This window comes from Poecilia reticulata, unplaced genomic scaffold, assembly GCF_000633615.1.
Source record: "Poecilia reticulata strain Guanapo unplaced genomic scaffold, Guppy_female_1.0+MT scaffold_190, whole genome shotgun sequence".
NCBI lineage: Eukaryota > Metazoa > Chordata > Actinopteri > Cyprinodontiformes > Poeciliidae > Poecilia > Poecilia reticulata.
Genome location: NW_007615019.1, coordinates 141,627 through 142,334, shown reverse-complemented (window position 1 = coordinate 142,334; position 708 = coordinate 141,627).

The window sequence follows — 708 nt, the reverse complement described above, 5'->3', positions numbered from 1 at the left end:
TAATGTCCCTCTAATGTCCCTATGATGTCCCTCTAGTGTCTCTGATGACCCTCTAGTGTTCCTCTAGTGTCAATATAATGTCCCTCTAATGTCTGTCTAGTGTCCCTATAATGTCCCTCTAGTGTCCCTCTAATGTCCCTATGATGTCCCTATAATGTCCCTCTAGTGTCTCTGATGTCCCTCTAATGTCCCTCTAGTGTCTCTCTAGTGTCTCAAATGTCCCTCTAGTGTCCCTATAATGTCCCTCTAGTCTCCCTCTAGTTTCTCTCTGATGTCCCTCTAGTGTCTCTCTGATGTCCCTCTAATGTCCCTCTAATGTCTCTAATGTCCTTCTAGTGTCCCTCTAGTGCCCCTCTAATGTCCCTTTAGTGTCCCTATAATGTCCCTCTAGTGTCCCTATGTCTGTCTAGTGTCCCTATAATGTCCCTCTATTGTCCCTTTAATGTCCCTCTAGTGTCCCTGTAATGTCCCTCTAGTGTCCGTATAGTGTCCCTCACATGTCCCTATAATGTCCCTTTAATGTTCCTCTAATGTCCCTATAATGTCCCTCTAGTGTCCCTATAATGTCCCTCTAGTGTACCTCTAATGTCCCTATAATGTCCCTCTAGTGTCCCTATAATGTCCCTTTGTCTAGTGTCCCTATAATGTCCCTCTAATGTCTGTCTAGTGTCCCTCTAGTGTCCCTCTAAAGTCCCTCTAGTGTCCCTC